Consider the following 14,966-nt stretch of genomic DNA (forward strand, 5'->3'; position numbering starts at 1 on the left):
GCTGACAGGTATGGTGACATTATATTAATGACATGCAGCACTGACAGCCGCCCTGCCACAATTCACTGCTCAGAAGCCCTGCATAACCTGAAAACATGGCTCTGTGCTCCATAATCTGCTGCAGTTATGACGCACACCATTATGTACAGTATAATGAGACAGTTTGGAACAGAGATGTGTACACTGATTGCTTAGCAGAGCATATGGTACACTATGATGGACATGCCTATGTTCATATTTTCCTGTAATCTATGGTTCTATTTGTAATGGCCAATGGTACTTCCATCTTATACAGTGGAGCCTTACTCTACTGCAAATTAGTAGGTTTATGAGTACCACTGTTGTTATCCACGCCCCAAACATTAAAATTATGCCTTCTTTGTTCTTGTACTCTCCATCTTGGAAGTCACTAATTTCCCTTATGAATCCAAGTAAGTGTGTGTGTGTGTGTGTGTGTGTGTGACTAACACACACACACACACACACACACACACACACACACACTTGTGTCATCTGTGCACAATTGCCAACGCAACTGAAGCTATCTTGGTGGACTATACTGATTAATGAAATCCAATAAGGGTCCACAGTATAACAGGCTCCAATAATTTTATGACATTAATCACAAAATATGAAGCCCAAATATAACATCAATGAGCACAACTGTATAGGGATGGGTAGCAACCAAAAGGGAGTTTGGTACGTTGATCATTCCTGTTTGTTAGCCTGGCAGTACCGGTCTAAACTACATACAGCCATCTCTTGCGTGTTATATGGTGTAGATTACTTCCCAGATATACACCTCCCTGCTGCTGTGGGGTGCACAGTCCTGCCCTGCTCCAAAGCTCAGCAGATATAAAAATCTCAATACCATCTAGTGTGGCATTCCTGAGAGGGATGCTCACTGCTGTCCTTCTGTGCACTTTTGGCATTACTGAAGGCCACCACAGAGTACCACATAAACACTTTTGTAATGTAGGGTACCCTAGGATTCTGAATTCTGCATCCTGTACAAGTACTACATCCTCCCAATGAGCACTTAACATTATTTAAAACTGCAATACACTGAGATTGCCATGATGTACACTGTTAGTATGCAACAGTACATTTTGCGTGACTGCAAATAGTGCTTTAAATCAGTAGAATACACAGGCCACCATGTTGTGAACTCCAAGAAAATTACAGCCCCTCACCAAAGAGCCTGAGCCTTTTTAGTTGTAGGATGTTGAACTTCAACCTGATGTGTACCCTACCAGTCTAAGGCATCCACACATATTTTCAGCGAACACCTCTTTATCGACACCTAATCAGAAAAAATCACTTCTGCAATTTGCAGAATTTTTCCAAGACAATGAGACAATTGCCCCACAGCACAACAAAACCCACAACTCACTAAATCAGACCCACCCAACTGAGGGGCTTTGCCCCCCTCACCCCCCTAACTACATATACCAACTCTGAGATCATACTACAGTGGTAAAAGGGCAAAGTTGTGTAGCTGGTCAAATATTTCATTGTCTTGGGAAAATACTGCGAAATGCGGGAGTGATTTTTGCTGAATAGGTTGTCGATGGAGAGGTGTTCGCTGAAAATATTTTACATCAAACTAATATAGACCCCACTCTATCATGCTGGAGATGCCCAATTTTGCTCATTGTAAAAAAAGGAATTTAGCTTTTCAAGCTACAATGGGGCATTTTGGCATTTCCTTTTAATAGTCTTTTGTGACTTGTTTAGGACTTCCTACTACTGTAGTTAGTGGACGAAAATACTTTGCTCAGACGCAAAAGGTACGCTGGGGTAAAAGGGAATTATAATCTCTCAGCCTCTTTCCCTAGCACCATAACTTGTAAGGGATAGGAAAGTGCTTACTTTCAAAACCAACAGTTGTTTATTACTGACTTTGGTATTGTTTTATTTTATCATTATTTTCAATATTTCTGATGTTGTTGAAGTACAGTTTTGGGGAAGCAGGGCTAAGTTTCCCTCTTCTTGTCAATAGGAAAAGTATTTCTTAGAAAATACATTAAGAAGACTGCATCATTTAATGGTAATGGCATCTATTACCTAGTAAACAGGGAAATATAATAAGATATCTGCAAGCTAACAATATTTAAATTACTATTTGCAATAAATTCATCTTAACAAAAACACTAACTACTAAACTCAAATAATAAAAACAAATACCACAAATAAACAAGAATGGCTTTTAATTACTGCTTTCATCCAATATGACAGATGGTATTGGATGAAAGTGCTAATAAATCATTTTCATTTGTTTTATTACTTGGTATTTGATTTGAATATTCACTGCTTTACCACACTTTATTATAAAATTTACATAAAAACTTCAAATATGTGGCAAATAATTTTGTTAGCAGTAATTCTGTTGGGGTAGCAATCAATAATCAATAAATGCAGTTTTCAGGTTTTATATAAAGCTAGGAAATGGAAGGACACATTTTAATAGTAATGCTGAAAGGGTAAGGAATAATAATTGACTTGGATCGGCTTATGCTCCCCTCCCCTTGCAGGCTAAGAAGATTTTCTGTCACAGCTCTACTCCTGTTTGGTGTCTCAATGTTACTGTTCAGGGCATTTAAATGTTCATTTGGACAACAAAACATTCAAGTGGAATGAGGGGGAGATTACAAAGTTTTTGATAATGGCAAAGTTAAATGGTATAAGCAAATAAAATTATCCTAAGGAGAAGGGCTGTACCCATTTGGACTTAAAATACTACTACTACTACTAATAATAATAAAAATAAAAAAGCATAAAAGGCTTGATTACTTTTTTCATCTTTGTTTTTTGACAAAGTCCACAAATTAAGATATTTCCCAATGTATATTTCTGATCAGGCTCCATTAATGGTACAAACTAATACACAAAATAGTACCTTTTTCACTTTCTTAGAATCCATATTACAATCAAAATTAAGGCTTTTGTTACATACTATACAGAAATGTGCCAAAGGATAAAGGAGTACTGGATTTAAAATCTAGATCAGCCTTCCCAATTTCCATGTAATTGGGCTGCATTTAGGTGTTGTATTTTTAAAAATGTACCAAAGTCGTAGGTTGGAACAATGAAGTAAGTTAGACTGTCCACATTTTCAGTTATAGAGAAACATTTATCAGTTAAATATAATAAATATAATATATTCAGTTATTTAAAAATCTTCATTATAATATTGCTCATCTTTTGAAGGAATAATATAAAGAAATTACTTATTCATACAGTAAGGTCCTATACCAGAACACTACAGATGGGATTTTTTTGTTCAAAATTTCTGTCTGAAGGGTTTCAAAATACCCACATTCAAAATAATCAAATTCTGTCTTTACAAGTAGATGCTGATTTAATCACCGTTACCCTAGACATTATTGATGGCTTTTCAAATTACAATCATATTTGTATTCATCAAAAGGAAATGTTGCAGAAACAAAAAGACTTTATTTCTCAATATCGTACTAAGGACTGTAATTTTTCTTTACCCTTCCTATATTCAAGTGAGCTTTCAAGAAATAATATATTTTTTCTAATCTCTAAAGGTCCACCCCTTTTGCCATCCCCAATGAATTCTATAAAAGATTTATTCAATTTCAACTCCCACATATTTCACAACATTTATTTCTGAGACTACCAGAGATCGTCTTCAAAATAATTTATATTTGTTGCTCTAAAACAATATTACATTTCCTGAACATATTCCTTCGCTTTGGTTTAAATTCATCTTGAATTTTTGGCTTCCCTTCAATAGTCTGTAATACAAGAAAGCAGTCTATTACTGACTTTTATCTCACAAAATCTTTTGCTTTGCCATAGCTTTTATAACACATGTGGCTTAACCTCAGACACATTTGACAGGGTTATGTCGATGACTAGAGCTGTCTTACTTTTATGCTCAACATTCACATAGTTACTATATAATTTCTATTTTGGTAAGAAAACTGTTGAAAAAAGTTCTGATATAATATAGGTTCATACTAGGCTATCTGCCCTAGGGCATTTATAAGCCTAGCCAGAATGTGTTTGGCTTTCGCCACCCATTTTAAATTTATTTTGCTATGCCCTTTTTCGAGGTTAGTATACTGTGCCTCTGTCTAACAGTGACACAGAAGTGATACCCGGGGTAAACCTATGATCTCCCATCCACTCATCAAGATTCCTCTTGAAGAGAGCCAATGAGGGACTCTGCCTAACCTGGACTGGGATTTTATTCCAGAGTGAAGGGAGCCTCTGGGTTATGAATCGGTCCCTCCAGCATGTCCTATTTATTTCAGTGCTGAGGTTCAAGTCTCTCGAGTGCGTAGCTCGATGGGATTTGGATTTTCTGAGGTGCAGCATGTCCATTAATTCCGGGTTGGACATGGCTTTATACGTCAGGCACAGATCGCCTCTGAACAGGCGGTATGCCACTGAGTAGAGCTGGAGTTTCTTTAACCGGGCAGAATATGGCATCTGTTTGAGCCCTTTGATCCTCTTGGTGAGGTACTTTTGGGGTCTTTCCAGTTGCTGCAGGTGTCTGGTAAGGTACATCCCAAAAGGGGCATTGTACTCAATTATGGGCCTGATGAGGGATGAGTAAAGAGGCACGATGACGCCCCTGATCTAGATGTGAATCCCTTCATGATTAGGTGGGCTATATAAAATGTTTTCTAACCACTTTGGCCATGTGGTTGTCAAATGAGAGATTGCTATCAACTTGGGTCCCCAGGTCCCTAATTACTTCTTCTGTACTTAATGGATTACCACCTATGTGGTAATTTGTGGGCACTTTGTTTTTGCCAAAGGGGATGACTATACACTTTTTGGCATTTAGCTTGAGGCCATGGCTCTGGCACCAGTTGTCTGTTTCTATGAGGCCCTTTTGGAGGATGCTTGTGTCAGCTGGAGAGTCAATTATGGTGCCCAGTTTGCAGTCATCTGCGAACTTGGTCAGCCACAGTCCTTCCGTGTTGGCCTGTACCTCCGAGAAATATATACCAAACAAGAGAGGTCCCAGGACTGAGCCTTGTGGGACACCACTTGTAACTGGTTTGGAGTCTGACATGGCTCCAGCAATTCTAACCATGTGGGTTCTGTCCTTGAGCCAGTTTGCAATCCATCTAGTGACATAGGGGTTTATATTTAAGCTGGTAAGCTTATCTATAATGCCCGAGTGGGGTATTGTATCGAAGGCTTTTGCGAGGTCCAGGTAGGCTGTGTGGACCACCTTCCCCTCATCAATGGCCTTGGTGACTGTTTCAAATAAATCAACCAGGTTTAAGAGGCAGGATCTGCCCTTAACAAAGCCGAACTGGGTAGGATCCAGTGTTTGTAGGTCCCCAATATCTTTATTTATGAGGTCCATGATGATCCTTTCCATAGCTTTGCAGACCAAGCTAGTCAGGCTTATGGGGTGATAGTTTCCAGGATCCGTTGAGGCACCACCTTTATGGAGAGGGACCACTGTTGCTGTACGCCACTCTTTGGGCACATAACCTGTAGTAAGGCTGAGATTGAACAGTAGTTTTATGTTTGGGTTTAGCTCTTCTTGGAGTTCATGTAGGACGCAGCCTGGACACCGTCTGGTCCCACTGATGCTGTGTTTTTTGCTTTGGAGAGGGCGGCTCTTACCTGAGCGTCTGAGATGTCAGGGGGCAGCACTCTGCTGGGATAGATATTTGCCCTTTTGGTGGGGAGGGGGGGGAGAAGTTTGCGCTGAACCTGTCAGCTAGGATGTTGGCAATGTCTGTGGGTTCAGTGTATTTTTTGTCATTTTGGACTAATTCTGAGCATATCTGGGAATTACCACCCAGGTTTCTAACATAACTAAAGAAAGCCTTGTGATTATCCTTAGTGTCCTGTGCAATTTTTCTCTCGAAGCTAGCCTTAGACAATTTTATGTGTGCCCATAGTTTTTTGCTAATAGTGATCAGTGATGCCTTCCCTTTTTGGGATTTTGCTCTATCATTTAGTAGCTTCCTCCTTCTATTGTATAGTTTGTTTATGGCTGGGGTCCACCAGACAGGACGTCTGCCTTTGGAGGATTGGGTCTTGGTTTTATTTGGGATCGCATGATCCATGCATTCCTGAAGGTGTTCATAGAATGTGTTTATAAAGGATTTTGTGGTCTGGGCCGAATTTTCCACAGGCCTGGGGGCTTTGAAGGATTCCACCTCAGTTTTGAGGAGTGTGAAATTTGCTTTAGAGAAGTTTTTCCCTGTGGTTTTCTGGGCAGGGGGTGGGGTCGGGATGTGAATATCCAGTGAGATTAGTTTATGGTCTGATCTTACCAGTGAGGAATACACTTCTGGTCTGGAGCATAAAGTCCCCATGTTGGTGATGATCAGGTCCAGTATGTTTTCCCCTGTTGTGGGAGTGGTAACAAGTTGTTCCATAGCATTTCAGTTTATAAATTCTAGGAACCTTTGGGCTAGGGTGTTGGAGCTAGAGTAATGCTCCCAGTCTATGTTTGGGTAGTTCAAGTCACCCAATATAATGGTGTTTGGAGAGACCTTCATATTTTCCAGTGTTCTCAGGAAGGCCGAGTGGGGTTCCTGGGTTTGGGAGGGTGGTCTGTAGCAGGCTATAAACTGGAAGGCAGTTTTACCCACTGTTAGTTGCACATGGACAGTCTCTGATGCTTCGTGCTTTGCCACCAACCTGCAGGTGTGGGTATCTTTGATGAATATCGATACTCCCCCTCCTTTTGTGGTTCGGTCCAAGTTTTGGGGCCGAAAAGCATGGTATGAGGTATAACCTGGTAGTGCTGGGGTGCTCTCGGGAGCCCTGAACCAGGTTTCTGTTACTGCACAGATATCGATGTTCTCCATGCTAAGGAGAGTTTCGCGTGCATCTTGAGGTTTAGACTTCTGGCATTGAGTAGCATTACTCTTAGTTTCTTATCCCTTGTGATGCCTATGGAGGTGGGTTTGTCTTTTGAGCCTTGCCTAAAAAGGCACTATGGGGTAGCAAGAGCCTTTGCCAATATCTGAAAGCCCAGGGTGACAGGTGCAAGCCGTCCCTAGCGAAGCATCGTGGCTTGTCGAGCATATCATCCCAAGCTGACAGGCATTGGATCCCCTTTGAATGACACCAGTACTTAAGCCAATTGTTGAAATTGATCATCTTGTCTTCATATTGTGGCATCATTCTTGGTGAGGGTAAGATGCTACTCAAGGTCAGGGTCATACCGGCCTGGGCTACATGCTCAGAGAGCTCCTTTATGTCTCTCTTCATGTAGTCCAGGGAGGTACGTCTCAGGTCATTCACACCAGCATGGACAATGACTGAGTCATATTTGTACTTGCCTTGGAGTGACCTGAGTGCTTGTGTTATGTGGCGGATCCTAGCGCCCGACAGGCTGCTCACCGTGACCCTCTCCTTGTTCAGCCTGGTGAGCGGGACGTCAGTGTGCCTGACGATAGAGTCACCTATTACAAGTGTATCAGGTGTGTTGTTTAGTCTTAAGGGCTGTGACTGTTCGGCACACTGGCTTTGTGAGATATGTGTTGCACGTGTTTTGTTTTGGGGTAGCGGCTGCTTGGGTGTCTGCTTTAGAGGTCTCTGCTGCTTCGGCAGATCTTTATTTAGAGCCTCCGAGTATGTTTTTGTGTGATTATGTGTTTGGTTTGCTGTCGTGGTAGGTCTATGTGAGACTGGAATTGTAGTGAGTGTGGTTTCCTTCTCCTCCTGACTGGTTATGCCAGTACTGAGTTGAGAGAGCTTAGCCTCCAGTTTGGCTATATGGTTGCATTACTCACATGTGTTGGAATTTGTTGGGAGGAGGAGAGGGTTGTCTGTGTACATGAGGCAGTTGTAACATTGCCTCAAGATTCCCAGATTCACCAGCTGGACCGGAGAGGAGATTGGGAACTGACCTTTGGACATGCTAGAATAATATTGGGAATTCCTTAATAATTGAAAACCAGGGCCAGTGGGGAGTGAGGGTGTAGTGCTTTTAATTTTTAGTGCTGACTTATATAATTGCTTTAGTGAGCAAGTGCCAGGTAACTTAAGTGCAATGTGTTACAGGTAACTTAAATGCAAAAACCACAAACAGTAACTTTCTTTCAAGTGAAACAAGGAAATAAGTACAGTAAGCAATGCAGATATCACTAGTGATCCACAGAAGCGCTGAGAAGTCACGTATTAGGTGGAATTAGCATTCCAGGGAAATAACAAGCAAACAAACAACAAGCATATAAACAAAGCTAGATTCAGCAGGCCTGGATCTAGTCTATGCTACAGCAAACAAGGTGTACCAATTTCAGTAAGATACAGTTCAAATATTCAGGCACTATAAACCTTCAACCAGAAATTCCCAGCTCAGAAGGGCAGAGTCCAGCCTCTTCTCCCACAAGAGTGCAGACCACAAACCTTCTTAATGTAAAATAACTGGCCTGAAGCCCAAGTGCTTAAACCAGAACTAATACACTTTAAGAATAACAGACAATGGGCTCTCAATCAGCAGTTCCCAACTTAGAAGCCTAAGAAAGCTACCTGTCCTGCCACCACAGTGCATGCCACAAACCTTCCTAATGTAAAACAACTTGTCTGAAGCCCAAGTGCTTAATCCAAAAGACTTAGAATGATAGCTACACTTTAATCAAGTTACTACCAAGCAGTAATAAATAAATATTATCTAGCCTAGACCATCTGACTAACTTCGATTATTGGAATTTGAAGAGTTCCGTGGTTTCGAATCTCTCCACTGTATTAAAGATCCAACAGTGATAGAAAGGTTATATTTCACGTTTTAGAAACAGGATTAATCAACAAAAATGTTTTCATAAAATGTATATACTGGGAGGGGATGGGCTGGCTTCTAACACTGTTACAAGTTTATTAACTTGGTTGTTTTATAAAAGCTCCTTATTTGTATATGTGGGACACATACTAGGATTTATTTCTGGTGCATTAACACTGCAGAACTACTTTTTTAGTATTTAATGTCTATAACTGATATCCATATTGTTGAGTCTGTTGATATTCATCAAAATACATATTTAAGCTTTTTTTTTCATCCTACAGGTCTGGCCAAAAGAAAAAAAAAACATAACAATATTAAAAATAATGTTATCAGTCTCTTACCGATAACATTTAGTAGTTAATAGTGTTAATGAGACACTTCCATTTTCTGTTTGACAGTCATAACTTTCTGTGTTTACTTTCTTTGAGAAAACTTGATGGATGGCAGTAATGGGAAAGGGGAAGTTTGAAACTGAAAATATTGCCCACCGCTGTTGCAGCCAGTGTGGAATTGGTTGATTTGTTTAAAACAAGGCTAAGATAAGAAGGCTAACAAAACTTGAGGTACATGTGCTAAAGGTTGCATTATTAGTTTTTTATACTTGCAGTTGTTCTTACCTTAACCAGAACTAACTAAAATAAGTAAGATAGGTGATTATCAATATAACTCCCTGCAACTAAATATACCAAACTGTGAGGACAAGACACTTTTGAGTTAGGAGATTACATTTTTTTTTTTTTTTTTTTTTTTGGAGATGAATTATTTTTTGATAGAAAAAACAGCATATCCTCTATCTCTAAGGCAAGACAATCCTGAATTAAGTATATTCACTAAGTGATGATGTGGGGGATTCAGCTCCCTGCATGAAGGGGGTGCAGGGGGAAGCACTGCCATTGTGGAAAATACAGCTACTACAATTTTGTAATATTCTCTAAGTTTGAGTAATATCTGTTATATCTGGCATCTTTATTCTAATTTCCACTAACCAAGCTGGCTGCAAAAAGTCACATAATAGGTACACAACTGTGTCTTACGCACCCAAATTAAATTGTCTACAGTTACTATGCAATGCAGAGAAGAGCTATGAGCCTTACCCTAGGTCTCAACAACTGTACAAAGTAATGAAAGATGAATCTTCAGAAGAGGAACATATCACTTCTGAAAGTCTCTTTCTGCATCTAGCTTCCTTATTTCTGTAGCTAGTGGAAAACCAACTACTTGCTAACAGCTTGTATCTTTCTCAATAGCTGTGTTACATCTGTCTAATGCATTTTTTATTCTTTCTATTTCACCAGAAATGCCTTCCCTCTATCTTCAGACTGTGCAGTTTCATTCTTGTGTAATTCCAGTTCTAAATGATGCTTTCTTGACTTTCTAGTTCCTCCTCTCACTTATTCGTCTCTGCATTTCCCCATGTAATAATATTAGTAAGCTGCACCATTTTTTTTCTTTTTCAATTAACACTTTAGTAAAACATTATAACAAACATTACAACTTTCATCTATGACTCTCTTACAAAAGATTATCCCATGCATACAAAAAGATACACAAAAGTCCATTTAAGGCTCCTAATTCAGAGTCAGACTTTACAACTGTACATAATTGATTACTAGAATAATGTAAGTCTGCAGTGATGTTTTTTGACAGAAATTTCTAATGTTAAAAGGTAACAGCTGTGACTATACTTTGAACTTGTATTAACTATTTATTCAGCCATGAAAGCTAGAAAGAAATTTTTAATTTTACAGGGTTAATACCCAGAGTACCAAATCCTTGGTCCATCACTGACTGTATGCTCTTCTAAGTGTACTTTTGCCCACCTAGACAAACTCTTCATGCTCAAATTAAGTGGACGTAGTTAGCCTCCTCTTCTCCACATCACCAGCATTTCCCATCCCATTGACCCCTCAGATGCCCAGAGTAATTACGCAGAGATACATGATGCTCTTCGTGTTTCCCTGTTGCAGTCATCACTTGTGGGTTATCCCTACTGGGTAGCCCTCGGCTGGCCCAAATACCAGAGTAAAGATCTTCCCTCCTGTGTTGGCTGCAGGTCACCAGGGACTGACATCAGGTCATCAGTGGTATAAAGCAGGGCAGCCAACGCCATTACACCAGTCTTTCTTACTGTGGAGGCCAAAGCAGAAGAAGTTTGCATGTGCATCGGTCGGCCGCTGCCAGAGTGAAGGGGAAAATGACTAAAGTTAAGTACCCCATTAGGGACCTTTTTCTTGCACTAACCAATGTCCGAAAAAGTAAACAACTGCCTCCGCTGTGGAAAACAAATACCACACCGAGACTTTCATAACCTGTGTGTAACCTGTTTAGACCCAGACCACGACGTACCTGGAGGTTGGTTCTGCACTTTCTTTAATGCTAGGACCATCCCCCATAGGGCAGAATTTGTAGCTAGGCATTTCAAAGACAGGCCTTTGCAGTACGAAATGGCGTCCATCAGTCAGCATACAGTGGCTATCCCCAAAAAGAGAAAGGATAAATAAAGGGACAGACCACATAAAGTTAGGCCTTAAGATGACTCTGCCCTGAAGTCAGCCATTAGCTCAACAGAATTCAGTGAGGCGCCTATGCAGTGCCTGATACCCAACGTTATTCCTCCACAGGCCTCTACCGAGACCCATTCAGAGTCTAGTACGCCACCAGATCACACTACAGCTGCCAAGTTTTCAGTTGTCAGCTCCACTGTTGGGTCCGGAGTTGCTCTGCAGGCATTGACTTCTGAGGAGGCTTTACGGATAACCGATGCAAGACAAAAAAACGACGCCAACGCTGCCGGCTGCAGCTGCACCCAGGCCGATTGAATTACTGAGGCCTAAAAACAGGACCACTCCCAGAAAAACTATTTCTACCTGCCATCTTCCTCAAGCCGAATCTGCTCAATCGCAACAGCTTCTTAGGATGGCCAAGAATCTTAACTCACTTATTAGAGGTAACCAGACCACCCCAGCTAAAAGGAAAAGGGACATTTCCTCAGATATTCTCTCAGAACCTGACTCTGAAGAATTTGACTTTTTGGATTCAGACAATGAACAACAGCCCCTTACCACATTTGAGGATTCAGATGCAGAGGAATCTATCCCATCTGCATCCCCTCCTGAGGACATATCTTTTGGAGAGAACTTACACACCCTTAGGGAACATTTCCAATGAGAAGCTCAGGATTATCCCCAGTCTAAGAAGAGGCTAAGAGAGTTTCTGGACCTTCCCCAGCACAAACCCTTAGCCATTCTGCCCATTTTGGATTTGGTAGAGGATGTTTTTATGGAGTCTAGCCTCACACCTGATGCACTGCCCCCTGCATCCAGAATGCCAGACAGGACTACAGGGTGCCAGACACCCACAAATACTTATTCAAAAATCCTGCCACAGATCCAGAGGTCATCACCCAGGGACTCAACGGGGCTAAGGCCAATTCCTCCAAAAACCCTATTCCATCTGACAAGGACAGCAAAGCTCTAGACAGACGGGGTAAAAAAGTATACACCTCTGCTACCTTAGCCATTAGAACTCTAAACTGCTAGTTCCATATGTTAATATCAGCAGCATACCATGGAACTATTAAAGCAGAAAATTTCCTCCTTGCCAGACTGTTCAACTTCTAGAAAGCTAGGGGAGTTCTTACACTCCAGCTCTCAAGTGGCAAAGCATTCCCTCCACTGTGGATACAATGCCCTAGAAGCCTCTAGCAGAGCTGCAGTTGCAGAGACAGTCATTAGAAGACATGCATGGCTAAAAGAGCAACCTCTGCCCGATCATGTCAAATCCAAACTCCTAGATGCCCCCCAGATAAGGACCGTTTGTTTGGATCTAAGGCAGAGGAGGTGCTCAAGAAAATGGAGGATAAAGCAAAGTCAATGCAGACAGTTAAGGATTTCCTCCTGGTCCAACCTCTCAGATTCAGCAGGAACTTCCCCACCAAACACTGGTCATTTCCTTCTCAATCCAGGCATGTGCAAAGGAAAGGGCACAGGGACAGATCCCCCCAGACAACAACTACAAGGACAGCAGAGGCCCAGACAATGGACTTCTACTACCCCAACGGCAGGGAGTTCTAAGTCCACTCCCTAACCTAAGGGCTCACAATGACTCCTCATCCCCCCTCTGCCCCCCCCCCCCCACAGGTTAGGAGGAAGGCTTTCCCTTTTCAAAGACAACTGGCAATCCATCACAAATGACCTATGGGTCCTAAAAATCATTTATCAAGGATACAGATTCACCTTCAAAGAGAACCCAGTCTTAACAGGGTACCCAAATAGTCCAACAAATTAGCAGGCAGAGGCCCTAAGCCAAATTCAGAAACTCTGTGCTCAAGAAGCACTGGAGCCTGTACCCCAGGAACACGTCAGTTGCCCTGCTAGACAGGGGTCCAGGAAAGTAAATAATGTGGGAAGAAATAGCCAGGGAATTGTTATGGCTAGGCTTGTATATGCCCTAGGGCTGATAGCCTAGTACCAACCTATGAACAAGCCGGAAAAGGGTTTTATTCAAGATTGTTCTTGGTACCCAGGAATGAGGGCACTTGGCACCCTATTCTGGATCTATCCACACTAAACCTTTCACTGCAAGTGCCAAAATTCAAAATGCTTATGTTCCAAAAACTCTTGCCCATGCTGAACCCAAATGCATGGCTTATTACCCTAGAACTGAAGGATGCCTACCTCCATATCCCTATAAGGGAGTCCTGCAGGAGGTTCCTTCACTTCAGGGCAGGCTGACAACATTATCAGTACTCTGCTCTGCCCTTTGGCTTATCTACTGCTCCCAGGGTTTTCACCAAATGCCTGGCCCCTGTCATTGCCTTCTGCAGGCAAAAAACATTCAGATGTACCCCTCTCTGGATGACTATCTCATCCAGGCAGACAGCAGGGAAAAGCTCCTGCAAGACCTGAACTTTGTCCAAACCCTGTTTACCTCTCTGGGATGCACCATGAACAAGGAAAAATCCCATTTCCAGCCCACTAGACAGATCACTTTTGTTCTCCCATCCCCTGCTAAAACAATTCCTTAGAGGGGTATCTCACATCAGGCCACCTACACCTGCCTGGGATCTGAACTATGTCTTAGAAAAATTAACCTTACCTCCCTTTGAACCAGCTGCTTCAGCACAACTGAAACACCTTTCTTGGAAGACTGCCTTCCTGCTGGCCATAACCTCAGCTTGGAGGGTTTCCGAGCTGCAGGTGCTCATGGCACTGAACCCTTCATTATCTTCCATGCAGACAGGGTGTTTCTTAGAACTAACCCCTCTTTTATGTCTAAGGTGGTGTCTGATGTAACACTGAATCAGGCTATACATCTTCCCACCTTCTTTCCTAACCCTCAGAACAGGGGGGGGGGGATCCTTCATTCACTGGATGTGCACAGACAACTTAGATACTATCTAGATAGAGCCAAGCCTCTCAGAAAGACTGACCAGCTCCTGGTCAGCTTCACCCCAGGGGCAGAGGGGAAGCCCATCTCCAAGCAGACCATTTCTAAATGGATATCCAACTGTATCAATTTCTGCTACCTCTTACATGGGAAAACTCCTCCCAAGCCAGTCCATAGCCATTCCACTAGGGCAGCATCTACTTCAACTGCTTTCCTCATGGGGGTGCCTACCAAGGACATCCTAGAAGCTGCCACTTGGACCTCCAGCCACACCTTCACCAAACACTACCATTTGCCTCTTTTCTCCAAAACCTGGTTTGGCTTTGCCTCTGCAGTCCTGCAAGGCATGCTAGGTCCTACTTAGACCAGTGCAACCCTGTCCTTCTTTTCCTTACCCTTCTACCATCCACCCTACCTTCAGCTTTGGGAATCTTCCCACAAGTGATGACTGCAACAGTGGAACACAGAGAACATAGTACAGTTGTGTGCACCTACCATAAATGTTGATGTTCAAGCGTATTCACTTTTGCAGTTCTGGTCTCCCTCCCTCCTTCCCCCTCTATTTCTCTCTCACTTTCCTTCATACCTATCTATACCTATGGCCATTCCCCAAGTTGACCTTCCTCAGGCCTTCTGGGCAGGGCTCCTATAGGATGGGACAAGAAAAACTGATGTAATGGCATCGGCTGCCCTGCTTTATACCATTGACAACCTGACATCAGTCCTGGTGACCTGCAGAGGATGCAGGAGGGAAAACCTTTACTCTGGTATTCGGGCCAGTCGAGGGCTACCCAGCAAGGATAACCCACAAGTGATGACTGCAACAGTGAATACACTC

General features: G+C 42.2%; 1 protein-coding gene across 1 annotated transcript in view; it reads right to left on the minus strand.

Moving 5' to 3' along the window:
- Nucleotides 1-14,966, minus strand: part of SGPP2 (sphingosine-1-phosphate phosphatase 2) — a 1,416,879-nt gene that overhangs the window by 466,351 nt on the left and 935,562 nt on the right. The window lies entirely within an intron of this gene.

The sequence above is a fragment of the Protopterus annectens genome, chromosome 4.part1, assembly GCF_019279795.1.
Source record: "Protopterus annectens isolate FY-2018-M chromosome 4.part1, PAN1.0, whole genome shotgun sequence".
NCBI classification, from domain to species: Eukaryota; Metazoa; Chordata; order Ceratodontiformes; family Protopteridae; genus Protopterus; species Protopterus annectens.